This window comes from Ranitomeya variabilis, chromosome 5 (assembly GCF_051348905.1).
Source record: "Ranitomeya variabilis isolate aRanVar5 chromosome 5, aRanVar5.hap1, whole genome shotgun sequence".
Lineage (NCBI taxonomy): Eukaryota > Metazoa > Chordata > Amphibia > Anura > Dendrobatidae > Ranitomeya > Ranitomeya variabilis.
This window is the reverse complement of record NC_135236.1, coordinates 593,425,117-593,451,121: the sequence shown is the minus strand read 5'-3', so window position 1 is coordinate 593,451,121 and position 26,005 is coordinate 593,425,117. Positions and strand designations below refer to the sequence as shown.

Sequence of the window (26,005 nt, the reverse complement as noted above, 5' to 3'; positions counted from 1 at the left end):
GCTAGCATGCAAATTAGCATGTGATATAATCTTCTTTTGTATTTGTATGATTTAGCAGTTTTCAGTTAAGATAAAGACCGTTGATAGAATCTTTGTTTTTGCCTAATGTTTAGAGACATGCCCATTTTCCAAAATGTACTAATTTTAAATGTTGTCAAATGTACTTCACTTTCTCTAAGGAAGCTTAATTAACCATGCTGTTTAAGGTAGCATGGCCGAGTGGTCTAAGGCGCTGGATTTAGGCTTCAGTCTCTTTGGAGGCGTGGGTTCAAATCCCACTGCTGCCAACATATTGAGGTTTTGAAAACTTTTTCAGCTTATATTTATGATTTTGCTAATAGAAAAATTAGCATATTTTTGTATGAGTGCGTGCTTTGCTTTTTTGGAAAAGACAAAAGATAGAATCATTGCTTTTTCCTTTTTGTTTAGAGACCTATCCATTTTCCACAATGCACAAGTTTAAAATGTAGTCAGATACACTAAACTTACTCTAAGGAAGCTCTTTTAATGATGCATTAGGTAGCATGGCCGAGCGGTCTAAGGCGCTGGATTAAGGCTCCAGTCTCTTCGGAGGCGTGGGTTCAAATCCCGCTGCTGCTAGTATTATGAGGTTTTGAGAACCCTTTGATCTAATTCTGAGTATTTTGTATTTCCATGAGTGTGTGCATTTCTGTTTTGGAAAAGACAGTTGAAAGAATCATTGATTGTTCCTATTGTTTAGAGACTTACCTAAATTTTAACAGACTTGTGGGTTCAAATGCCACTAGTATGAGTTCTTTTAAACCTTTTTATCTTATTCTTATAATTATGCTAACATGCAAAATTAGCATATGCTTTAAACCCACTGCTGCCAGTATTATGAGATCTTGAAATGTTTTTGTACTTATTCTTATGATTTTGCTAACATGCAAATTAGCATGTGATTTAATCTTCTTTTGTATTTGCATGATTTTCCAGTTTTCAGTTCAGATAAAGACTGTTGAAAGAATCCTTGCTTTTTTCTAATGTTTAGAGACATGCCCATTCAAATCCCACTGCTGCCATTATTATGAGGTTTTGAGAACCCTTTGATCTAATTCTTATGATTTTGTATTTTCATGAGTGTGTTAATTTCTGTTTAGGAAAAGACAGTTGAAAGAATCATTGATTTTTCCTATTGTTAAGAGACTTACCCATATTCCAACAGACTTGTGAGTTCAAATCCCACTGCTGCCACTAGTATGAGTTCTTTTAAACCTTTTTATCTCATTCTTATAATTATGCTAACATGCAAAATTAGCATATGCTTTAATCTCACTGCTGCCAGTATTATGAGATCTTGAAATGTTTTTGTACTTATTCTTATGATTTTGCTAGCATGCAAATTAGCATGTGATATAATCTTCTTTTGTATTTGTATGATTTAGCAGTTTTCAGTTAAGATAAAGACCGTTGATAGAATCTTTGTTTTTGCCTAATGTTTAGAGACATGCCCATTTTCCAAAATGTACTAATTTTAAATGTTGTCAAATGTACTTCACTTTCTCTAAGGAAGCTTAATTAACCATGCTGTTTAAGGTAGCATGGCCGAGTGGTCTAAGGCGCTGGATTTAGGCTCCAGTCTCTTTGGAGGCGTGGGTTCAACTCCCACTGCTGCCAACATATTGAGGTTTTAAAAACCTTTTCAGCTTATATTTATGATTTTGCTAATAGAAAAATTAGCATATTTTTGTATGAGTGCGTGCTTTGCTTTTTTGGAAAAGACAAAAGATAGAATCATTGCTTTTTCCTTTTTGTTTAGAGACCTATCCATTTTCCACAATGCACAAGTTTAAAATGTAGTCAGATACACTAAACTTACTCTCAGGAAGCTCTTTTAATGATGCATTAGGTAGCATGGCCGAGCGGTCTAAGGCGCTGGATTAAGGCTCCAGTCTCTTTGGAGGCGTGGGTTCAAATCCCACTGCTGCCAGTATTATGAGGTTTTGAGAACCCTTTGATCTAATTCTGAGGATTTTGTATTTCCATGAGTGTGTGCATTTCTGTTTTGGAAAAGACAGTTTTAGACTTTAGTTTAGAGACTTACCTAAATTTTAACAGACTTGTGGGTTCAAATGCCACTAGTATGAGTTCTTTTAAACCTTTTTATCTTATTCTTATAATTATGCTAACATGCAAAATTAGCATATGCTTTAAACCCACTGCTGCCAGTATTATGAGATCTTGAAATGTTTTTGTACTTATTCTTATGATTTTGCTAACATGCAAATTAGCATGTGATTTAATCTTCTTTTGTATTTGCATGATTTTCCAGTTTTCAGTTCAGATAAAGACTGTTGAAAGAATACTTGCTTTTTTCTAATGTTTAGAGACATGCCCATTCAAATCCCACTGCTGCCATTATTATGAGGTTTTGAGAACCCTTTGATCTAATTCTTATGATTTTGTATTTTCATGAGTGTGTTAATTTCTGTTTAGGAAGAGACAGGTGAAAGAATCTTTGATTTTTCCTATTGTTAAGAGACTTACCCATATTCCAACAGACTTGTGAGTTCAAATCCCACTGCTGCCACTAGTATGAGTTCTTTTAAACCTTTTTATCTCATTCTTATAATTATGCTAACATGCAAAATTAGCATATGCTTTAATCTCACTGCTGCCAGTATAATGAGATCTTGAAATGTTTTTGTACTTATTCTTATGATTTTGCTAGCATGCAAATTAGCATGTGATATAATCTTCTTTTGTATTTGTATGATTTAGCAGTTTTCAGTTAAGATAAAGACCGTTGATAGAATCTTTGTTTTTGCCTAATGTTTAGAGACATGCCCATTTTCCAAAATGTACTAATTTTAAATGTTGTCAAATGTACTTCACTTTCTCTAAGGAAGCTTAATTAACCATGCTGTTTAAGGTAGCATGGCCGAGTGGTCTAAGGTGCTGGATTTAGGCTTCAGTTTCTTTGGAGGCGTGGGTTCAAATCCCACTGCTGCCAACATATTGAGGTTTTGAAAACTTTTTCAGCTTATATTTATGATTTTGCTAATAGAAAAATTAGCATATTTTTGTATGAGTGCGTGCTTTGCTTTTTTGGAAAAGACAAAAGATAGAATCATTGCTTTTTCCTTTTTGTTTAGAGACCTATCCATTTTCCACAATGCACAAGTTTAAAATGTAGTCAGATACACTAAACTTACTCTAAGGAAGCTCTTTTAATGATGCATTAGGTAGCATGGCCGAGCGGTCTAAGGCGCTGGATTAAGGCTCCAGTCTCTTCGGAGGCGTGGGTTCAAATCCCGCTGCTGCTAGTATTATGAGGTTTTGAGAACCCTTTGATCTAATTCTGAGTATTTTGTATTTCCATGAGAGTGTGCATTTCTGTTTTGGAAAAGACAGTTGAAAGAATCATTGATTGTTCCTATTGTTTAGAGACTTACCTAAATTTTAACAGACTTGTGGGTTCAAATGCCACTAGTATGAGTTCTTTTAAACCTTTTTATCTTATTCTTATAATTATGCTAACATGCAAAATTAGCATATGCTTTAAACCCACTGCTGCCAGTATTATGAGATCTTGAAATGTTTTTGTACTTATTCTTATGATTTTGCTAACATGCAAATTAGCATGTGATTTAATCTTCTTTTGTATTTGCATGATTTTCCAGTTTTCAGTTCAGATAAAGACTGTTGAAAGAATCCTTGCTTTTTTCTAATGTTTAGAGACATGCCCATTCAAATCCCACTGCTGCCATTATTATGAGGTTTTGAGAACCCTTTGATCTAATTCTTATGATTTTGTATTTTCATGAGTGTGTTAATTTCTGTTTAGGAAAAGACAGTTGAAAGAATCATTGATTTTTCCTATTGTTAAGAGACTTACCCATATTCCAACAGACTTGTGAGTTCAAATCCCACTGCTGCCACTAGTATGAGTTCTTTTAAACCTTTTTATCTCATTCTTATAATTATGCTAACATGCAAAATTAGCATATGCTTTAATCTCACTGCTGCCAGTATTATGAGATCTTGAAATGTTTTTGTACTTATTCTTATGATTTTGCTAGCATGCAAATTAGCATGTGATATAATCTTCTTTTGTATTTGTATGATTTAGCAGTTTTCAGTTAAGATAAAGACCGTTGATAGAATCTTTGTTTTTGCCTAATGTTTAGAGACATGCCCATTTTCCAAAATGTACTAATTTTAAATGTTGTCAAATGTACTTCACTTTCTCTAAGGCAGCTTAATTAACCATGCTGTTTAAGGTAGCATGGCCGAGTGGTCTAAGGCGCTGGATTTAGGCTCCAGTCTCTTTGGAGGCGTGGGTTCAAATCCCACTGCTGCCAACATATTGAGGTTTTGAAAACCTTTTCAGCTTATATTTATGATTTTGCTAATAGAGAAATTAGCATATTTTTGTATGAGTGCGTGCTTTGCTTTTTTGGAAAAGACAAAAGATAGAATCATTGCTTTTTCCTTTTTGTTTAGAGACCTATCCATTTTCCACAATGCACAAGTTTAAAATGTAGTCAGATACACTAAACTTACTCTCAGGAAGCTCTTTTAATGATGCATTAGGTAGCATGGCCGAGCGGTCTAAGGCGCTGGATTAAGGCTCCAGTCTCTTTGGAGGCGTGGGTTCAAATCCCACTGCTGCCAGTATTATGAGGTTTTGAGAACCCTTTGATCTAATTCTGAGGATTTTGTATTTCCATGAGTGTGTGCATTTCTGTTTTGGAAAAGACAGTTGAAAGAATCATTGATTGTTCCTATTGTTTAGAGACTTACCTACATTTTAACAGACTTGTGGGTTCAAATGCCACTAGTATGAGTTATTTTAAACCTTTTTATCTTATTCTTATAATAATGCTAACATGCAAAATTAGCATATGCTTTAAACCCACTGCTGCCAGTATTATGAGATCTTGAAATGTTTTTGTACTTATTCTTATGATTTTGCTAACATGCAAATTAGCATGTGATTTAATCTTCTTTTGTATTTGCATGATTTTGCAGTTTTCAGTTCAGATAAAGACTGTTGATAGAATCCTTGCTTTTTTCTAATGTTTAGAGACATGCCCATTCAAATCCCACTGCTGCCAGTATTATGAGGTTTTGAGAACCCTTTGATCTAATTCTTATGATTTTGTATTTTCATGAGTGTGTTAATTTCTGTTTAGGAAAAGACAGTTGAAAGAATCATTGATTTTTCCTATTGTTAAGAGACTTACCCATATTCCAACAGACTTGTGAGTTCAAATCCCACTGCTGCCACTAGTATGAGTTCTCTTAAACCTTTTTATCTCATTCTTATAATTATGCTAACATGCAAAATTAGCATATGCTTTAATCTCACTGCTGCCAGTATTATGAGATCTTGAAATGTTTTTGTACTTATTCTTATGATTTTGCTAGCATGCAAATTAGCATGTGATATAATCTTCTTTTGTATTTGTATGATTTAGCAGTTTTCAGTTAAGATAAAGACCGTTGATAGAATCTTTGTTTTTGCCTAATGTTTAGAGACATGCCCATTTTCCAAAATGTACTAATTTTAAATGTTGTCAAATGTACTTCACTTTCTCTAAGGCAGCTTAATTAACCATGCTGTTTAAGGTAGCATGGCCGAGTGGTCTAAGGCGCTGGATTTAGGCTCCAGTCTCTTTGGAGGCGTGGGTTCAAATCCCACTGCTGCCAACATATTGAGGTTTTGAAAACCTTTTCAGCTTATATTTATGATTTTGCTAATAGAGAAATTAGCATATTTTTGTATGAGTGCGTGCTTTGCTTTTTTGGAAAAGACAAAAGATAGAATCATTGCTTTTTCCTTTTTGTTTAGAGACCTATCCATTTTCCACAATGCACAAGTTTAAAATGTAGTCAGATACACTAAACTTACTCTCAGGAAGCTCTTTTAATGATGCATTAGGTAGCATGGCCGAGCGGTCTAAGGCGCTGGATTAAGGCTCCAGTCTCTTTGGAGGCGTGGGTTCAAATCCCACTGCTGCCAGTATTATGAGGTTTTGAGAACCCTTTGATCTAATTCTGAGGATTTTGTATTTCCATGAGTGTGTGCATTTCTGTTTTGGAAAAGACAGTTTTAGACTTTAGTTTAGAGACTTACCTAAATTTTAACAGACTTGTGGGTTCAAATGCCACTAGTATGAGTTCTTTTAAACCTTTTTATCTTATTCTTATAATTATGCTAACATGCAAAATTAGCATATGCTTTAAACCCACTGCTGCCAGTATTATGAGATCTTGAAATGTTTTTGTACTTATTCTTATGATTTTGCTAACATGCAAATTAGCATGTGATTTAATCTTCTTTTGTATTTGCATGATTTTCCAGTTTTCAGTTTAGATAAAGACTGTTGAAAGAATCCTTGCTTTTTTCTAATGTTTAGAGACATGCCCATTCAAATCCCACTGCTGCCATTATTATGAGGTTTTGAGAACCCTTTGATCTAATTCTTATGATTTTGTATTTTCATGAGTGTGTTAATTTCTGTTTAGGAAGAGACAGGTGAAAGAATCTTTGATTTTTCCTATTGTTAAGAGACTTACCCATATTCCAACAGACTTGTGAGTTCAAATCCCACTGCTGCCACTAGTATGAGTTCTTTTAAACCTTTTTATCTCATTCTTATAATTATGCTAACATGCAAAATTAGCATATGCTTTAATCTCACTGCTGCCAGTATAATGAGATCTTGAAATGTTTTTGTACTTATTCTTATGATTTTGCTAGCATGCAAATTAGCATGTGATATAATCTTCTTTTGTATTTGTATGATTTAGCAGTTTTCAGTTAAGATAAAGACCGTTGATAGAATCTTTGTTTTTGCCTAATGTTTAGAGACATGCCCATTTTCCAAAATGTACTAATTTTAAATGTTGTCAAATGTACTTCACTTTCTCTAAGGCAGCTTAATTAACCATGCTGTTTAAGGTAGCATGGCCGAGTGGTCTAAGGCGCTGGATTTAGGCTTCAGTCTCTTTGGAGGCGTGGGTTCAAATCCCACTGCTGCCAACATATTGAGGGTTTGAAAACTTTTTCAGCTTATATTTATGATTTTGCTAATAGAAAAATTAGCATATTTTTGTATGAGTGCGTGCTTTGCTTTTTTGGAAAAGACAAAAGATAGAATCATTGCTTTTTCCTTTTTGTTTAGAGACCTATCCATTTTCCACAATGCACAAGTTTAAAATGTAGTCAGATACACTAAACTTACTCTAAGGAAGCTCTTTTAATGATGCATTAGGTAGCATGGCCGAGCGGTCTAAGGCGCTGGATTAAGGCTCCAGTCTCTTCGGAGGCGTGGGTTCAAATCCCGCTGCTGCTAGTTTTATGAGGTTTTGAGAACCCTTTGATCTAATTCTGAGTATTTTGTATTTCCATGAGTGTGTGCATTTCTGTTTTGGAAAAGACAGTTGAAAGAATCATTGATTGTTCCTATTGTTTAGAGACTTACCTAAATTTTAACAGACTTGTGGGTTCAAATGCCACTAGTATGAGTTCTTTTAAACCTTTTTATCTTATTCTTATAATTATGCTAACATGCAAAATTAGCATATGCTTTAAACCCACTGCTGCCAGTATTATGAGATCTTGAAATGGTTTTGTACTTATTCTTATGATTTTGCTAACATGCAAATTAGCATGTGATTTAATCTTCTTTTGTATTTGCATGATTTTCCAGTTTTCAGTTCAGATAAAGACTGTTGAAAGAATCCTTGCTTTTTTCTAATGTTTAGAGACATGCCCATTCAAATCCCACTGCTGCCATTATTATGAGGTTTTGAGAACCCTTTGATCTAATTCTTATGATTTTGTATTTTCATGAGTGTGTTAATTTCTGTTTAGGAAAAGACAGTTGAAAGAATCATTGATTTTTCCTATTGTTAAGAGACTTACCCATATTCCAACAGACTTGTGAGTTCAAATCCCACTGCTGCCACTAGTATGAGTTCTTTTAAACCTTTTTATCTCATTCTTATAATTATGCTAACATGCAAAATTAGCATATGCTTTAATCTCACTGCTGCCAGTATTATGAGATCTTGAAATGTTTTTGTACTTATTCTTATGATTTTGCTAGCATGCAAATTAGCATGTGATATAATCTTCTTTTGTATTTGTATGATTTAGCAGTTTTCAGTTAAGATAAAGACCGTTGATAGAATCTTTGTTTTTGCCTAATGTTTAGAGACATGCCCATTTTCCAAAATGTACTAATTTTAAATGTTGTCAAATGTACTTCACTTTCTCTAAGGAAGCTTAATTAACCATACTGTTTAAGGTAGCATGGCCGAGTGGTCTAAGGTGCTGGATTTAGGCTCCAGTCTCTTTGGAGGCGTGGGTTCAAATCCCACTGCTGCCAACATATTGAGGTTTTGAAAACCTTTTCAGCTTATATTTATGATTTTGCTAATAGAAAAATTAGCATATTTTTGTATGAGTGCGTGCTTTGCTTTTTTGGAAAAGACAAAAGATAGAATCATTGCTTTTTCCTTTTTGTTTAGAGACCTATCCATTTTCCACAATGCACAAGTTTAAAATGTAGTCAGATACACTAAACTTACTCTCAGGAAGCTCTTTTAATGATGCATTAGGTAGCATGGCCGAGCGGTCTAAGGCGCTGGATTAAGGCTCCAGTCTCTTTGGAGGCGTGGGTTCAAATCCCACTGCTGACAGTATTATGAGGTTTTGAGAACCCTTTGATCTAATTCTGAGGATTTTGTATTTCCATGAGTGTGTGCATTTCTGTTTTGGAAAAGACAGTTTTAGACTTTAGTTTAGAGACTTAACTAAATTTTAACAGACTTGTGGGTTCAAATGCAACTAGTATGAGTTCTTTTAAACCTTTTTATCTTATTCTTATAATTATGCTAACATGCAAAATTAGCATATGCTTTAAACCCACTGCTGCCAGTATTATGAGATCTTGAAATGTTTTTGTACTTATTCTTATGATTTTGCTAACATGCAAATTAGCATGTGATTTAATCTTCTTTTGTATTTGCATGATTTTCCAGTTTTCAGTTCAGATAAAGACTGTTGAAAGAATCCTTGCTTTTTTCTAATGTTTAGAGACATGCCCATTCAAATCCCACTGCTGCCATTATTATGAGGTTTTGAGAACCCTTTGATCTAATTCTTATGATTTTGTATTTTCATGAGTGTGTTAATTTCTGTTTAGGAAAAGACAGTTGAAAGAATCATTGATTTTTCCTATTGTTAAGAGACTTACCCATATTCCAACAGACTTGTGAGTTCAAATCCCACTGCTGCCACTAGTATGAGTTCTTTTAAACCTTTTTATCTCATTCTTATAATTATGCTAACATGCAAAATTAGCATATGCTTTAATCTCACTGCTGCCAGTATTATGAGATCTTGAAATGTTTTTGTACTTATTCTTATGATTTTGCTAGCATGCAAATTAGCATGTGATATAATCTTCTTTTGTATTTGTATGATTTAGCAGTTTTCAGTTAAGATAAAGACCGTTGATAGAATCTTTGTTTTTGCCTAATGTTTAGAGACATGCCCATTTTCCAAAATGTACTAATTTTAAATGTTGTCAAATGTACTTCACTTTCTCTAAGGAAGCTTAATTAACCATACTGTTTAAGGTAGCATGGCCGAGTGGTCTAAGGTGCTGGATTTAGGCTCCAGTCTCTTTGGAGGCGTGGGTTCAAATCCCACTGCTGCCAACATATTGAGGTTTTGAAAACCTTTTCAGCTTATATTTATGATTTTGCTAATAGAAAAATTAGCATATTTTTGTATGAGTGCGTGCTTTGCTTTTTTGGAAAAGACAAAAGATAGAATCATTGCTTTTTCCTTTTTGTTTAGAGACCTATCCATTTTCCACAATGCACAAGTTTAAAATGTAGTCAGATACACTAAACTTACTCTCAGGAAGCTCTTTTAATGATGCATTAGGTAGCATGGCCGAGCGGTCTAAGGCGCTGGATTAAGGCTCCAGTCTCTTTGGAGGCGTGGGTTCAAATCCCACTGCTGACAGTATTATGAGGTTTTGAGAACCCTTTGATCTAATTCTGAGGATTTTGTATTTCCATGAGTGTGTGCATTTCTGTTTTGGAAAAGACAGTTTTAGACTTTAGTTTAGAGACTTACCTAAATTTTAACAGACTTGTGGGTTCAAATGCAACTAGTATGAGTTCTTTTAAACCTTTTTATCTTATTCTTATAATTATGCTAACATGCAAAATTAGCATATGCTTTAAACCCACTGCTGCCAGTATTATGAGATCTTGAAATGTTTTTGTACTTATTCTTATGATTTTGCTAACATGCAAATTAGCATGTGATTTAATCTTCTTTTGTATTTGCATGATTTTCCAGTTTTCAGTTCAGATAAAGACTGTTGAAAGAATCCTTGCTTTTTTCTAATGTTTAGAGACATGCCCATTCAAATCCCACTGCTGCCATTATTATGAGGTTTTGAGAACCCTTTGATCTAATTCTTATGATTTTGTATTTTCATGAGAGTGTTAATTTCTGTTTAGGAAATGACAGTTGAAAGAATCATTGATTTTTCCTATTGTTAAGAGACTTACCCATATTCCAACAGACTTGTGAGTTCAAATCCCACTGCTGCCACTAGTATGAGTTCTTTTAAACCTTTTTATCTCATTCTTATAATTATGCTAACATGCAAAATTAGCATATGCTTTAATCTCACTGCTGCCAGTATTATGAGATCTTGAAATGTTTTTGTACTTATTCTTATGATTTTGCTAGCATGCAAATTAGCATGTGATATAATCTTCTTTTGTATTTGTATGATTTAGCAGTTTTCAGTTAAGATAAAGACCGTTGATAGAATCTTTGTTTTTGCCTAATGTTTAGAGACATGCCCATTTTCCAAAATGTACTAATTTTAAATGTTGTCAAATGTACTTCACTTTCTCTAAGGAAGCTTAATTTACCATGCTGTTTAAGGTAGCATGGCCGAGTGGTCTAAGGCGCTGGATTTAGGCTCCAGTCTCTTTGGAGGCGTGGGTTCAAATCCCACTGCTGCTAACATATTGAGGTTTTGAAAACCTTTTCAGCTTATATTTATGATTTTGCTAATAGAAAAATTAGCATATTTTTGTATGAGTGCGTGCTTTGCTTTTTTGGAAAAGACAAAAGATAGAATCATTGCTTTTTCCTTTTTGTTTAGAGACCTATCCATTTTCCACAATTCACAAGTTTAAAATGTAGTCAGATACACTAAACTTACTCTCAGGAAGCTCTTTTAATGATGCATTAGGTAGCATGGCCGAGCGGTCTAAGGCGCTGGATTAAGGCTCCAGTCTCTTTGGAGGCGTGGGTTCAAATCCCACTGCTGCCAGTATTATGAGGTTTTGAGAACCCTTTGATCTAATTCTGAGGATTTTGTATTTCCATGAGTGTGTGCATGACTGTTTTGGAAAAGACAGTTTTAGACTTTAGTTTAGAGACTTACCTAAATTTTAACAGACTTGTGGGTTCAAATGCCACTAGTATGAGTTCTTTTAAACCTTTTTATCTTATTCTTATAATTATGCTAACATGCAAAATTAGCATATGCTTTAAACCCACTGCTGCCAGTATTATGAGATCTTGAAATGTTTTTGTACTTATTCTTATGATTTTGCTAACATGCAAATTAGCATGTGATTTAATCTTCTTTTGTATTTGCATGATTTTCCAGTTTTCAGTTCAGATAAAGACTGTTGAAAGAATCCTTGCTTTTTTCTAATGTTTAGAGACATGCCCATTCAAATCCCACTGCTGCCATTATTATGAGGTTTTGAGAACCCTTTGATCTAATTCTTATGATTTTGTATTTTCATGAGTGTGTTAATTTCTGTTTAGGAAGAGACAGGTGAAAGAATCTTTGATTTTTCCTATTGTTAAGAGACTTACCCATATTCCAACAGACTTGTGAGTTCAAATCCCACTGCTGCCACTAGTATGAGTTCTTTTAAACCTTTTTATCTCATTCTTATAATTATGCTAACATGCAAAATTAGCATATGCTTTAATCTCACTGCTGCCAGTATTATGAGATCTTGAAATGTTTTTGTACTTATTCTTATGATTTTGCTAGCATGCAAATTAGCATGTGATATAATCTTCTTTTGTATTTGTATGATTTAGCAGTTTTCAGTTAAGATAAAGACCGTTGATAGAATCTTTGTTTTTGCCTAATGTTTAGAGACATGCCCATTTTCCAAAATGTACTAATTTTAAATGTTGTCAAATGTACTTCACTTTCTCTAAGGAAGCTTAATTAACCATGCTGTTTAAGGTAGCATGGCCGAGTGGTCTAAGGCGCTGGATTTAGGCTCCAGTCTCTTTGGAGGCGTGGGTTCAAATCTCACTGCTGCTAACATATTGAGGTTTTGAAAACCTTTTCAGCTTATATTTATGATTTTGCTAATAGAAAAATTAGCATATTTTTGTATGAGTGCGTGCTTTGCTTTTTTGGAAAAGACAAAAGATAGAATCATTGCTTTTTCCTTTTTGTTTAGAGACCTATCCATTTTCCACAATTCACAAGTTTAAAATGTAGTCAGATACACTAAACTTACTCTCAGGAAGCTCTTTTAATGATGCATTAGGTAGCATGGCCGAGCGGTCTAAGGCGCTGGATTAAGGCTCCAGTCTCTTTGGAGGCGTGGGTTCAAATCCCACTGCTGCCAGTATTATGAGGTTTTGAGAACCCTTTGATCTAATTCTGAGGATTTTGTATTTCCATGAGTGTGTGCATTTCTGTTTTGGAAAAGACAGTTTTAGACTTTAGTTTAGAGACTTACCTAAATTTTAACAGACTTGTGGGTTCAAATGCCACTAGTATGAGTTCTTTTAAACCTTTTTATCTTATTCTTATAATTATGCTAACATGCAAAATTAGCATATGCTTTAAACCCACTGCTGCCAGTATTATGAGATCTTGAAATGTTTTTGTACTTATTCTTATGATTTTGCTAACATGCAAATTAGCATGTGATTTAATCTTCTTTTGTATTTGCATGATTTTCCAGTTTTCAGTTCAGATAAAGACTGTTGAAAGAATCCTTGCTTTTTTCTAATGTTTAGAGACATGCCCATTCAAATCCCACTGCTGCCATTATTATGAGGTTTTGAGAACCCTTTGATCTAATTCTTATGATTTTGTATTTTCATGAGTGTGTTAATTTCTGTTTAGGAAAAGACAGTTGAAAGAATCATTGATTTTTCCTATTGTTAAGAGACTTACCCATATTCCAACAGACTTGTGAGTTCAAATCCCACTGCTGCCACTAGTATGAGTTCTTTTAAACCTTTTTATCTCATTCTTATAATTATGCTAACATGCAAAATTAGCATATGCTTTAATCTCACTGCTGCCAGTATTATGAGATCTTGAAATGTTTTTGTACTTATTCTTATGATTTTGCTAGCATGCAAATTAGCATGTGATATAATCTTCTTTTGTATTTGTATGATTTAGCAGTTTTCAGTTAAGATAAAGACCGTTGATAGAATCTTTGTTTTTGCCTAATGTTTAGAGACATGCCCATTTTCCAAAATGTACTAATTTTAAATGTTGTCAAATGTACTTCACTTTCTCTAAGGAAGCTTAATTAACCATACTGTTTAAGGTAGCATGGCCGAGTGGTCTAAGGCGCTGGATTTAGGCTCCAGTCTCTTTGGAGGCGTGGGTTCAAATCCCACTGCTGCCAACATATTGAGGTTTTGAAAACCTTTTCAGCTTATATTTATGATTTTGCTAATAGAAAAATTAGCATATTTTTGTATGAGTGCGTGCTTTGCTTTTTTGGAAAAGACAAAAGATAGAATCATTGCTTTTTCCTTTTTGTTTAGAGACCTATCCATTTTCCACAATGCACAAGTTTAAAATGTAGTCAGATACACTAAACTTACTCTCAGGAAGCTCTTTTAATGATGCATTAGGTAGCATGGCCGAGCGGTCTAAGGCGCTGGATTAAGGCTCCAGTCTCTTTGGAGGCGTGGGTTCAAATCCCACTGCTGACAGTATTATGAGGTTTTGAGAACCCTTTGATCTAATTCTGAGGATTTTGTATTTCCATGAGTGTGTGCATTTCTGTTTTGGAAAAGACAGTTTTAGACTTTAGTTTAGAGACTTACCTAAATTTTAACAGACTTGTGGGTTCAAATGCCACTAGTATGAGTTCTTTTAAACCTTTTTATCTTATTCTTATAATTATGCTAACATGCAAAATTAGCATATGCTTTAAACCCACTGCTGCCAGTATTATGAGATCTTGAAATGTTTTTGTACTTATTCTTATGATTTTGCTAACATGCAAATTAGCATGTGATTTAATCTTCTTTTGTATTTGCATGATTTTCCAGTTTTCAGTTCAGATAAAGACTGTTGAAAGAATCCTTGCTTTTTTCTAATGTTTAGAGACATGCCCATTCAAATCCCACTGCTGCCATTATTATGAGGTTTTGAGAACCCTTTGATCTAATTCTTATGATTTTGTATTTTCATGAGTGTGTTAATTTCTGTTTAGGAAGAGACAGGTGAAAGAATCTTTGATTTTTCCTATTGTTAAGAGACTTACCCATATTCCAACAGACTTGTGAGTTCAAATCCCACTGCTGCCACTAGTATGAGTTCTTTTAAACCTTTTTATCTCATTCTTATAATTATGCTAACATGCAAAATTAGCATATGCTTTAATCTCACTGCTGCCAGTATAATGAGATCTTGAAATGTTTTTGTACTTATTCTTATGATTTTGCTAGCATGCAAATTAGCATGTGATATAATCTTCTTTTGTATTTGTATGATTTAGCAGTTTTCAGTTAAGATAAAGACCGTTGATAGAATCTTTGTTTTTGTCTAATGTTTAGAGACATGCCCATTTTCCAAAATGTACTAATTTTAAATGTTGTCAAATGTACTTCACTTTCTCTAAGGAAGCTTAATTAACCATGCTGTTTAAGGTAGCATGGCCGAGTGGTCTAAGGTGCTGGATTTAGGCTTCAGTCTCTTTGGAGGCGTGGGTTCAAATCCCACTGCTGCCAACATATTGAGGTTTTGAAAACTTTTTCAGCTTATATTTATGATTTTGCTAATAGAAAAATTAGCATATTTTTGTATGAGTGCGTGCTTTGCTTTTTTGGAAAAGACAAAAGATAGAATCATTGCTTTTTCCTTTTTGTTTAGAGACCTATCCATTTTCCACAATGCACAAGTTTAAAATGTAGTCAGATACACTAAACTTACTCTAAGGAAGCTCTTTTAATGATGCATTAGGTAGCATGGCCAAGCGGTCTAAGGCGCTGGATTAAGGCTCCAGTCTCTTCGGAGGCGTGGGTTCAAATCCCGCTGCTGCTAGTATTATGAGGTTTTGAGAACCCTTTGATCTAATTCTGAGTATTTTGTATTTCCATGAGTGTGTGCATTTCTGTTTTGGAAAAGACAGTTGAAAGAATCATTGATTGTTCCTATTGTTTAGAGACTTACCTAAATTTTAACAGACTTGTGGGTTCAAATGCCACTAGTATGAGTTCTTTTAAACCTTTTTATCTTATTCTTATAATTATGCTAACATGCAAAATTAGCATATGCTTTAAACCCACTGCTGCCAGTATTATGAGATCTTGAAATGTTTTTGTACTTATTCTTATGATTTTGCTAACATGCAAATTAGCATGTGATTTAATCTTCTTTTGTATTTGCATGATTTTCCAGTTTTCAGTTCAGATAAAGACTGTTGAAAGAATCCTTGCTTTTTTCTAATGTTTAGAGACATGCCCATTCAAATCCCACTGCTGCCATTATTATGAGGTTTTGAGAACCCTTTGATCTAATTCTTATGATTTTGTATTTTCATGAGTGTGTTAATTTCTGTTTAGGAAAAGACAGTTGAAAGAATCATTGATTTTTCCTATTGTTAAGAGACTTACCCATATTCCAACAGACTTGTGAGTTCAAATCCCACTGCTGCCACTAGTATGAGTTCTTTTAAACCTTTTTATCTCATTCTTATAATTATGCTAACATGCAAAATTAGCATATGCTTTAATCTCACTGCTGCCAGTATTATGAGATCTTGAAATGTTTTTGTACTTATTCTTATGATTTTGCTAGCATGCAAATTAGCATGTGATATAATCTTCTTTTGTATTTGTATGATTTAGCAGTTTTCAGTTAAGATAAAGACCGTTGATAGAATCTTTGTTTTTGCCTAATGTTTAGAGACATGCCCATTTTCCAAAATGTACTAATTTTAAATGTTGTCAAATGTACTTCACTTTCTCTAAGGCAGCTTAATTAACCATGCTGTTTAAGGTAGCATGGCCGAGTGGTCTAAGGCGCTGGATTTAGGCTCCAGTCTCTTTGGAGGCGTGGGTTCAAATCCCACTGCTGCGAACATATTGAGGTTTTGAAAACCTTTTCAGCTTATATTTATGATTTTGCTAATAGAGAAATTAGCATATTTTTGTATGAGTGCGTGCTTTGCTTTTTTGGAAAAGACAAAAGATAGAATCATTGCTTTTTCCTTTTTGTTTAGAGACCTATCCATTTTCCACAATGCACAAGTTTAAAATGTAGTCAGATACACTAAACTTACTCTCAGGAAGCTCTTTTAATGATGCATTAGGTAGCATGGCCGAGCAGTCTAAGGCGCTGGATTAAGGCTCCAGTCTCTTTGGAGGCGTGGGTTCAAATCCCACTGCTGCCAGTATTATGAGGTTTTGAGAACCCTTTGATCTAATTCTGAGGATTTTGTATTTCCATGAGTGTGTGCATTTCTGTTTTGGAAAAGACAGTTTTAGACTTTAGTTTAGAGACTTACCTAAATTTTAACAGACTTGTGGGTTCAAATGCCACTAGTATGAGTTCTTTTAAACCTTTTTATCTTATTCTTATAATTATGCTAACATGCAAAATTAGCATATGCTTTAAACCCACTGCTGCTGCCAGTATTATGAGATCTTGAAATGTTTTTGTACTTATTCTTATGATTTTGCTAACATGCAAATTAGCATGTGATTTAATCTTCTTTTGTATTTGCATGATTTTCCAGTTTTCAGTTCAGATAAAGACTGTTGAAAGAATCCTTGCTTTTTTCTAATGTTTAGAGACATGCCCATTCAAATCCCACTGCTGCCATTATTATGAGGTTTTGAGAACCCTTTGATCTAATTCTTATGATTTTGTATTTTCATGAGTGTGTTAATTTCTGTTTAGGAAGAGACAGGTGAAAGAATCTTTGATTTTTCCTATTGTTAAGAGACTTACCCATATTCCAACAGACTTGTGAGTTCAAATCCCACTGCTGCCACTAGTATGAGTTCTTTTAAACCTTTTTATCTCATTCTTATAATTATGCTAACATGCAAAATTAGCATATGCTTTAATCTCACTGCTGCCAGTATAATGAGATCTTGAAATGTTTTTGTACTTATTCTTATGATTTTGCTAGCATGCAAATTAGCATGTGATATAATCTTCTTTTGTATTTGTATGATTTAGCAGTTTTCAGTTAAGATAAAGACCGTTGATAGAATCTTTGTTTTTGCCTAATGTTTAGAGACATGCCCATTTTCCAAAATGTACTAATTTTAAATGTTGTCAAATGTACTTCACTTTCTCTAAGGAAGCTTAATTAACCATGCTGTTTAAGGTAGCATGGCCGAGTGGTCTAAGGCGCTGGATTTAGGCTTCAGTCTCTTTGGAGGCGTGGGTTCAAATCCCACTGCTGCCAACATATTGAGGTTTTGAAAACTTTTTCAGCTTATATTTATGATTTTGCTAATAGAAAAATTAGCATATTTTTGTATGAGTGCGTGCTTTGCTTTTTTGGAAAAGACAAAAGATAGAATCATTGCTTTTTCCTTTTTGTTTAGAGACCTATCCATTTTCCACAATGCACAAGTTTAAAATGTAGTCAGATACACTAAACTTACTCTAAGGAAGCTCTTTTAATGATGCATTAGGTAGCATGGCCGAGCGGTCTAAGGCGCTGGATTAAGGCTCCAGTCTCTTCGGAGGCATGGGTTCAAATCCCGCTGCTGCTAGTATTATGAGGTTTTGAGAACCCTTTGATCTAATTCTGAGTATTTTGTATTTCCATGAGTGTGTGCATTTCTGTTTTGGAAAAGACAGTTGAAAGAATCATTGATTGTTCCTATTGTTTAGAGACTTACCTAAATTTTAACAGACTTGTGGGTTCAAATGCCACTAGTATGAGTTCTTTTAAACCTTTTTATCTTATTCTTATAATTATGCTAACATGCAAAATTAGCATATGCTTTAAACCCACTGCTGCCAGTATTATGAGATCTTGAAATGTTTTTGTACTTATTCTTATGATTTTGCTAACATGCAAATTAGCATGTGATTTAATCTTCTTTTGTATTTGCATGATTTTCCAGTTTTCAGTTCAGATAAAGACTGTTGAAAGAATCCTTGCTTTTTTCTAATGTTTAGAGACATGCCCATTCAAATCCCACTGCTGCCATTATTATGAGGTTTTGAGAACCCTTTGATCTAATTCTTATGATTTTGTATTTTCATGAGTGTGTTAATTTCTGTTTAGGAAGAGACAGGTGAAAGAATCTTTGATTTTTCCTATTGTTAAGAGACTTACCCATATTCCAACAGACTTGTGAGTTCAAATCCCACTGCTGCCACTAGTATGAGTTCTTTTAAACCTTTTTATCTCATTCTTATAATTATGCTAACATGCAAAATTAGCATATGCTTTAATCTCACTGCTGCCAGTATAATGAGATCTTGAAATGTTTTTGTACTTATTCTTATGATTTTGCTAGCATGCAAATTAGCATGTGATATAATCTTCTTTTGTATTTGTATGATTTAGCAGTTTTCAGTTAAGATAAAGACCGTTGATAGAATCTTTGTTTTTGCCTAATGTTTAGAGACATGCCCATTTTCCAAAATGTACTAATTTTAAATGTTGTCAAATGTACTTCACTTTCTCTAAGGAAGCTTAATTAACCATGCTGTTTAAGGTAGCATGGCCGAGTGGTCTAAGGCGCTGGATTTAGGCTTCAGTCTCTTTGGAGGCGTGGTTTCAAATCCCACTGCTGCCAACATATTGAGGTTTTGAAAACTTTTTCAGCTTATATTTATGATTTTGCTAATAGAAAAATTAGCATATTTTTGTATGAGTGCGTGCTTTGCTTTTTTGGAAAAGACAAAAGATAGAATCATTGCTTTTTCCTTTTTGTTTAGAGACCTATCCATTTTCCACAATGCACAAGTTTAAAATGTAGTCAGATACACTAAACTTACTCTAAGGAAGCTCTTTTAATGATGCATTAGGTAGCATGGCCGAGCGGTCTAAGGCGCTGGATTAAGGCTCCAGTCTCTTCGGAGGCGTGGGTTCAAATCCCGCTGCTGCTAGTATTATGAGGTTTTGAGAACCCTTTGATCTAATTCTGAGTATTTTGTATTTCCATGAGTGTGTGCATTTCTGTTTTGGAAAAGACAGTTGAAAGAATCATTGATTGTTCCTATTGTTTAGAGACTTACCTAAATTTTAACAGACTTGTGGGTTCAAATGCCACTAGTATGAGTTCTTTTAAACCTTTTTATCTTATTCTTATAATTATGCTAACATGCAAAATTAGCATATGCTTTAAACCCACTGCTGCCAGTATTATGAGATCTTGAAATGTTTTTGTACTTATTCTTATGATTTTGCTAACATGCAAATTAGCATGTGATTTAATCTTCTTTTGTATTTGCATGATTTTCCAGTTTTCAGTTCAGATAAAGACTGTTGAAAGAATCCTTGCTTTTTTCTAATGTTTAGAGACATGCCCATTCAAATCCCACTGCTGCCATTATTATGAGGTTTTGAGAACCCTTTGATCTAATTCTTATGATTTTGTATTTTCATGAGTGTGTTAATTTCTGTTTAGGAAAAGACAGTTGAAAGAATCATTGATTTTTCCTATTGTTAAGAGACTTACCCATATTCCAACAGACTTGTGAGTTCAAATCCCACTGCTGCCACTAGTATGAGTCCTTTTAAACCTTTTTATCTCATTCTTATAATTATGCTAACATGCAAAATTAGCATATGCTTTAATCTCACTGCTGCCAGTATTATGAGATCTTGAAATGTTTTTGTACTTATTCTTATGATTTTGCTAGCATGCAAATTAGCATGTGATATAATCTTCTTTTGTATTTGTATGATTTAGCAGTTTTCAGTTAAGATAAAGACCGTTGATAGAATCTTTGTTTTTGCCTAATGTTTAGAGACATGCCCATTTTCCAAAATGTACTAATTTTAAATGTTGTCAAATGTACTTCACTTTCTCTAAGGAAGCTTAATTAACCATGCTGTTTAAGGTAGCATGGCCGAGTGGTCTAAGGCGCTGGATTTAGGCTCCAGTCTCTTTGGAGGCGTGGGTTCAAATCCCACTGCTGCTAACATATTGAGGTTTTGAAAACCTTTTCAGCTTATATTTATGATTTTGCTAATAGAAAAATTAGCATATTTTTGTATGAGTGCGTGCTTTGCTTTTTTGGAAAAGACAAAAGATAGAATCATTGCTTTTTCCTTTTTGTTTAGAGACCTATCCATTTTCCACAATGCACAAGTTTAAAATGTAGTCAGATACACTAAACTTACTCTAAGGAAGCTCTTTTAATGATGCATTAGGTAGCATGGCCGAGCGGTCTAAGGCGCTGGATTAAGGCTCCAGTCTCTTCGGAGGCGTGGGTTCAAATCCCGCTGCTGCTAGTATTATGAGGTTTTGAGAACCCTTTGATCTAATTCTGAGTATTTTGTATTTCCATGAGTGTGTGCATTTCTGTTTTGGAAAAGACAGTTGAAAGAATCATTGATTGTTCCTATTGTTTAGAGACTTACCTAAATTTTAACAGACTTGTGGGTTCAAATGCCACTAGTATGAGTTCTTTTAAACCTTTTTATCTTATTCTTATAATTATGCTAACATGCAAAATTAGCATATGCTTTAAACCCACTGCTGCCAGTATTATGAGATCTTGAAATGTTTTTGTACTTATTCTTATGATTTTGCTAACATGCAAATTAGCATGTGATTTAATCTTCTTTTGTATTTGCATGATTTTCCAGTTTTCAGTTCAGATAAAGACTGTTGAAAGAATCCTTGCTTTTTTCTAATGTTTAGAGACATGCCCATTCAAATCCCACTGCTGCCATTATTATGAGGTTTTGAGAACCCTTTGATCTAATTCTTATGATTTTGTATTTTCATGAGTGTGTTAATTTCTGTTTAGGAAAAGACAGTTGAAAGAATCATTGATTTTTCCTATTGTTAAGAGACTTACCCATATTCCAACAGACTTGTGAGTTCAAATCCCACTGCTGCCACTAGTATGAGTTCTTTTAAACCTTTTTATCTCATTCTTATAATTATGCTAACATGCAAAATTAGCATATGCTTTAATCTCACTGCTGCCAGTATTATGAGATCTTGAAATGTTTTTGTACTTATTCTTATGATTTTGCTAGCATGCAAATTAGCATGTGATATAATCTTCTTTTGTATTTGTATGATTTAGCAGTTTTCAGTTAAGATAAAGACCGTTGATAGAATCTTTGTTTTTGCCTAATGTTTAGAGACATGCCCATTTTCCAAAATGTACTAATTTTAAATGTTGTCAAATGTACTTCACTTTCTCTAAGGAAGCTTAATTAACCATACTGTTTAAGGTAGCATGGCCGAGTGGTCTAAGGCGCTGGATTTAGGCTCCAGTCTCTTTGGAGGCGTGGGTTCAAATCCCACTGCTGCCAACATATTGAGGTTTTGAAAACCTTTTCAGCTTATATTTATGATTTTGCTAATAGAAAAATTAGCATATTTTTGTATGAGTGCGTGCTTTGCTTTTTTGGAAAAGACAAAAGATAGAATCATTGCTTTTTCCTTTTTGTTTAGAGACCTATCCATTTTCCACAATGCACAAGTTTAAAATGTAGTCAGATACACTAAACTTACTCTCAGGAAGCTCTTTTAATGATGCATTAGGTAGCATGGCCGAGCGGTCTAAGGCGCTGGATTAAGGCTCCAGTCTCTTTGGAGGCGTGGGTTCAAATCCCACTGCTGACAGTATTATGAGGTTTTGAGAACCCTTTGATCTAATTCTGAGGATTTTGTATTTCCATGAGTGTGTGCATTTCTGTTTTGGAAAAGACAGTTTTAGACTTTAGTTTAGAGACTTACCTAAATTTTAACAGACTTGTGGGTTCAAATGCCACTAGTATGAGTTCTTTTAAACCTTTTTATCTTATTCTTATAATTATGCTAACATGCAAAATTAGCATATGCTTTAAACCCACTGCTGCCAGTATTATGAGATCTTGAAATGTTTTTGTACTTATTCTTATGATTTTGCTAACATGCAAATTAGCATGTGATTTAATCTTCTTTTGTATTTGCATGATTTTCCAGTTTTCAGTTCAGATAAAGACTGTTGAAAGAATCCTTGCTTTTTTCTAATGTTTAGAGACATGCCCATTCAAATCCCACTGCTGCCATTATTATGAGGTTTTGAGAACCCTTTGATCTAATTCTTATGATTTTGTATTTTCATGAGTGTGTTAATTTCTGTTTAGGAAGAGACAGGTGAAAGAATCTTTGATTTTTCCTATTGTTAAGAGACTTACCCATATTCCAACAGACTTGTGAGTTCAAATCCCACTGCTGCCACTAGTATGAGTTCTTTTAAACCTTTTTATCTCATTCTTATAATTATGCTAACATGCAAAATTAGCATATGCTTTAATCTCACTGCTGCCAGTATAATGAGATCTTGAAATGTTTTTGTACTTATTCTTATGATTTTGCTAGCATGCAAATTAGCATGTGATATAATCTTCTTTTGTATTTGTATGATTTAGCAGTTTTCAGTTAAGATAAAGACCGTTGATAGAATCTTTGTTTTTGCCTAATGTTTAGAGACATGCCCATTTTCCAAAATGTACTAATTTTAAATGTTGTCAAATGTACTTCACTTTCTCTAAGGAAGCTTAATTAACCATGCTGTTTAAGGTAGCATGGCCGAGTGGTCTAAGGTGCTGGATTTAGGCTTCAGTCTCTTTGGAGGCGTGGGTTCAAATCCCACTGCTGCCAACATATTGAGGTTTTGAAAACTTTTTCAGCTTATATTTATGATTTTGCTAATAGAAAAATTAGCATATTTTTGTATGAGTGCGTGCTTTGCTTTTTTGGAAAAGACAAAAGATAGAATCATTGCTTTTTCCTTTTTGTTTAGAGACCTATCCATTTTCCACAATGCACAAGTTTAAAATGTAGTCAGATACACTAAACTTACTCTAAGGAAGCTCTTTTAATGATGCATTAGGTAGCATGGCCGAGCGGTCTAAGGCGCTGGATTAAGGCTCCAGTCTCTTCGGAGGCGTGGGTTCAAATCCCGCTGCTGCTAGTATTATGAGGTTTTGAGAACCCTTTGATCTAATTCTGAGTATTTTGTATTTCCATGAGTGTGTGCATTTCTGTTTTGGAAAAGACAGTTGAAAGAATCATTGATTGTTCCTATTGTTTAGAGACTTACCTAAATTTTAACAGACTTGTGGGTTCAAATGCCACTAGTATGAGTTCTTTTAAACCTTTTTATCTTATTCTTATAATTATGCTAACATGCAAAATTAGCATATGCTTTAAACCCACTGCTGCCAGTATTATGAGATCTTGAAATGTTTTTGTACTTATTCTTATGATTTTGCTAACATGCAAATTAGCATGTGATTTAATCTTCTTTTGTATTTGCATGATTTTCCAGTTTTCAGTTCAGATAAAGACTGTTGAAAGAAGCCTTGCTTTTTTCTAATGTTTAGAGACATGCCCATTCAAATCCCACTGCTGCCATTATTATGAGGTTTTGAGAACCCTTTGATCTAATTCTTATGATTTTGTATTTTCATGAGTGTGTTAATTTCTGTTTAGGAAAAGACAGTTGAAAGAATCATTGATTTTTCCTATTGTTAAGAGACTTACCCATATTCCAACAGACTTGTGAGTTCAAATCCCACTGCTGCCACTAGTATGAGTTCTTTTAAACCTTTTTATCTCATTCTTATAATTATGCTAACATGCAAAATTAGCATATGCTTTAATCTCACTGCTGCCAGTATTATGAGATCTTGAAATGTTTTTGTACTTATTCTTATGATTTTGCTAGCATGCAAATTAGCATGTGATATAATCTTCTTTTGTATTTGTATGATTTAGCAGTTTTCAGTTAAGATAAAGACCGTTGATAGAATCTTTGTTTTTGCCTAATGTTTAGAGACATGCCCATTTTCCAAAATGTACTAATTTTAAATGTTGTCAAATGTACTTCACTTTCTCTAAGGCAGCTTAATTAACCATGCTGTTTAAGGTAGCATGGCCGAGTGGTCTAAGGCGCTGGATTTAGGCTCCAGTCTCTTTGGAGGCGTGGGTTCAAATCCCACTGCTGCCAACATATTGAGGTTTTGAAAACCTTTTCAGCTTATATTTATAATTTTGCTAATAGAGAAATTAGCATATTTTTGTATGAGTGCGTGCTTTGCTTTTTTGGAAAAGACAAAAGATAGAATCATTGCTTTTTCCTTTTTGTTTAGAGACCTATCCATTTTCCACAATGCACAAGTTTAAAATGTAGTCAGATACACTAAACTTACTCTCAGGAAGCTCTTTTAATGATGCATTAGGTAGCATGGCCGAGCGGTCTAAGGCGCTGGATTAAGGCTCCAGTCTCTTTGGAGGCGTGGGTTCAAATCCCACTGCTGCCAGTATTATGAGGTTTTGAGAACCCTTTGATCTAATTCTGAGGATTTTGTATTTCCATGAGTGTGTGCATTTCTGTTTTGGAAAAGACAGTTTTAGACTTTAGTTTAGAGACTTACCTAAATTTTAACAGACTTGTGGGTTCAAATGCCACTAGTATGAGTTCTTTTAAACCTTTTTATCTTATTCTTATAATTATGCTAACATGCAAAATTAGCATATGCTTTAAACCCACTGCTGCTGCCAGTATTATGAGATCTTGAAATGTTTTTGTACTTATTCTTATGATTTTGCTAACATGCAAATTAGCATGTGATTTAATCTTCTTTTGTATTTGCATGATTTTCCAGTTTTCAGTTCAGATAAAGACTGTTGAAAGAATCCTTGCTTTTTTCTAATGTTTAGAGACATGCCCATTCAAATCCCACTGCTGCCATTATTATGAGGTTTTGAGAACCCTTTGATCTAATTCTTATGATTTTGTATTTTCATGAGTGTGTTAATTTCTGTTTAGGAAGAGACAGGTGAAAGAATCTTTGATTTTTCCTATTGTTAAGAGACTTACCCATATTCCAACAGACTTGTGAGTTCAAATCCCACTGCTGCCACTAGTATGAGTTCTTTTAAACCTTTTTATCTCATTCTTATAATTATGCTAACATGCAAAATTAGCATATGCTTTAATCTCACTGCTGCCAGTATAATGAGATCTTGAAATGTTTTTGTACTTATTCTTATGATTTTGCTAGCATGCAAATTAGCATGTGATATAATCTTCTTTTGTATTTGTATGATTTAGCAGTTTTCAGTTAAGATAAAGACCGTTGATAGAATCTTTGTTTTTGCCTAATGTTTAGAGACATGCCCATTTTCCAAAATGTACTAATTTTAAATGTTGTCAAATGTACTTCACTTTCTCTAAGGAAGCTTAATTAACCATGCTGTTTAAGGTAGCATGGCCGAGTGGTCTAAGGCGCTGGATTTAGGCTTCAGTCTCTTTGGAGGCGTGGGTTCAAATCCCACTGCTGCCAACATATTGAGGTTTTGAAAACCTTTTCAGCTTATATTTATGATTTTGCTAATAGAAAAATTAGCATATTTTTGTATGAGTGCGTGCTTTGCTTTTTTGGAAAAGACAAAAGATAGAATCATTGCTTTTTCCTTTTTGTTTAGAGACCTATCCATTTTCCACAATGCACAAGTTTAAAATGTAGTCAGATACAC

The 26,005-nt window shown here is 34.1% G+C and overlaps 11 non-coding genes across 11 annotated transcripts; all 11 read left to right on the top strand.

The window, feature by feature from the left end:
• The first annotated feature begins 1,869 nt into the window (after nucleotides 1-1,869).
• Nucleotides 1,870-1,951, top strand: TRNAL-AAG (transfer RNA leucine (anticodon AAG)). Its single transcript has one exon. It is a non-coding gene; the product is annotated as a tRNA-Leu (tRNA).
• Nucleotides 1,952-4,243: 2,292 nt separating this feature from the next.
• TRNAL-UAG (transfer RNA leucine (anticodon UAG)) lies at nucleotides 4,244-4,325 on the top strand. The gene has a single exon. It is a non-coding gene; the product is annotated as a tRNA-Leu (tRNA).
• Nucleotides 4,326-4,556: 231 nt separating this feature from the next.
• TRNAL-AAG (transfer RNA leucine (anticodon AAG)) lies at nucleotides 4,557-4,638 on the top strand. Its single transcript has one exon. It is a non-coding gene; the product is annotated as a tRNA-Leu (tRNA).
• Nucleotides 4,639-5,594: 956 nt separating this feature from the next.
• On the top strand, nucleotides 5,595-5,676 carry TRNAL-UAG (transfer RNA leucine (anticodon UAG)). The gene has a single exon. It is a non-coding gene; the product is annotated as a tRNA-Leu (tRNA).
• A 231-nt stretch (nucleotides 5,677-5,907) lies between these two features.
• On the top strand, nucleotides 5,908-5,989 carry TRNAL-AAG (transfer RNA leucine (anticodon AAG)). Its single transcript has one exon. It is a non-coding gene; the product is annotated as a tRNA-Leu (tRNA).
• A 5,277-nt stretch (nucleotides 5,990-11,266) lies between these two features.
• Nucleotides 11,267-11,348, top strand: TRNAL-AAG (transfer RNA leucine (anticodon AAG)). The gene has a single exon. It is a non-coding gene; the product is annotated as a tRNA-Leu (tRNA).
• A 1,254-nt stretch (nucleotides 11,349-12,602) lies between these two features.
• TRNAL-AAG (transfer RNA leucine (anticodon AAG)) lies at nucleotides 12,603-12,684 on the top strand. The gene has a single exon. It is a non-coding gene; the product is annotated as a tRNA-Leu (tRNA).
• A 941-nt stretch (nucleotides 12,685-13,625) lies between these two features.
• On the top strand, nucleotides 13,626-13,707 carry TRNAL-UAG (transfer RNA leucine (anticodon UAG)). Its single transcript has one exon. It is a non-coding gene; the product is annotated as a tRNA-Leu (tRNA).
• Nucleotides 13,708-21,704: 7,997 nt separating this feature from the next.
• Nucleotides 21,705-21,786, top strand: TRNAL-UAG (transfer RNA leucine (anticodon UAG)). Its single transcript has one exon. It is a non-coding gene; the product is annotated as a tRNA-Leu (tRNA).
• Nucleotides 21,787-24,391: 2,605 nt separating this feature from the next.
• TRNAL-UAG (transfer RNA leucine (anticodon UAG)) lies at nucleotides 24,392-24,473 on the top strand. The gene has a single exon. It is a non-coding gene; the product is annotated as a tRNA-Leu (tRNA).
• Nucleotides 24,474-24,704: 231 nt separating this feature from the next.
• Nucleotides 24,705-24,786, top strand: TRNAL-AAG (transfer RNA leucine (anticodon AAG)). The gene has a single exon. It is a non-coding gene; the product is annotated as a tRNA-Leu (tRNA).
• Nucleotides 24,787-26,005: the final 1,219 nt, after the last annotated feature.